Source organism: Monopterus albus, unplaced genomic scaffold, assembly GCF_001952655.1.
Source record: "Monopterus albus unplaced genomic scaffold, M_albus_1.0 scaffold670.1, whole genome shotgun sequence".
NCBI classification, from domain to species: domain Eukaryota; kingdom Metazoa; phylum Chordata; class Actinopteri; order Synbranchiformes; family Synbranchidae; genus Monopterus; species Monopterus albus.
This window is the reverse complement of record NW_018128550.1, coordinates 37,236-38,322: the sequence shown is the minus strand read 5'-3', so window position 1 is coordinate 38,322 and position 1,087 is coordinate 37,236.

Genomic DNA, 1,087 nt, shown 5'->3' with positions numbered 1-1,087 from the left:
CTTCTCTCTCTCATGTGTCTCTGGTTCTCACCCAAAGCTGTCTGAACTGCTGCTTCTTAAAGATGATGCCTATGTACTTCTGTGATCAGGGAGACGTCACTTCCTCACACTAACCTCTGCATTCTCTACTTTTTTCTCTTTGTCAGTCTTGATATTTCTGCTGTCAGGTTTTAATTATACATCTGATTCAGTAGCTGTATAGTATAACAAAGTAACCAGTATAAACAATATAATAAACAATGCTAACAGATAATGGAATATTCATTAGAAAACAAGACTAAGAATAAAAATATAGAGTACTTAAAAATAGAGACCTGTACGGATCTGTATAACCTGTACAATGTATAGTTACGGCTGTTGCACTGAGGATTATTGTCCAGTCATACTGTTGTGGGTTAAGTGTTAATCAGTGACGGCTTGAGGAAAGAAACACAGTTGCTTCATATCGATTCAGTTCTTCAGAAAGTCTCAGTTTATCCAACATTAACACACTCCTCACTGATGCCATGTTTGTTTAACATTGTGGGCACAGAAATGTTCTGAGCTTTAACTGGCCAACATCACCTCCACTGTGAGCTTGATCACCTCTACTGGTGCATGAGAGTGCATGTTATCTGTGGCTGTGTCCAAAATCTCCTACGTAACATTCTACCCTCTCTGCAGAGCATTTACCACCGCAGGGTGCGTAGGAAAGCTGCCTCCATCCTCAAGGACCCCACCCATCCCCAGCACAGACTGTTTATACCCCTACCCTCCGGTCAGAGGTTCAGAAGTGTGAAATGCAGGACCTCTAGACTGAAAAACTCTTTCTTTCCCTCTGCCATCAGACTCCTAAACAGCTGACTCAGGATCTACCTCATGTAATTCCATCTGTACTGTTCATTTTGCACATGCATAATTGCACACTGACTGCTGAGTATTTACACTCCATGGCTCCCACATAGCATATATTCTCTCTGCATTATATTGTGTTCTTGTTTTATTTGTATTTGCTCCCTTCACCTGCTGCTTTAAAGTGCCTTAGATTTGTGATTTTACTACCTATTTAGATTGGTGTTATTGCTCATCTACTTTATATTTCACTTGT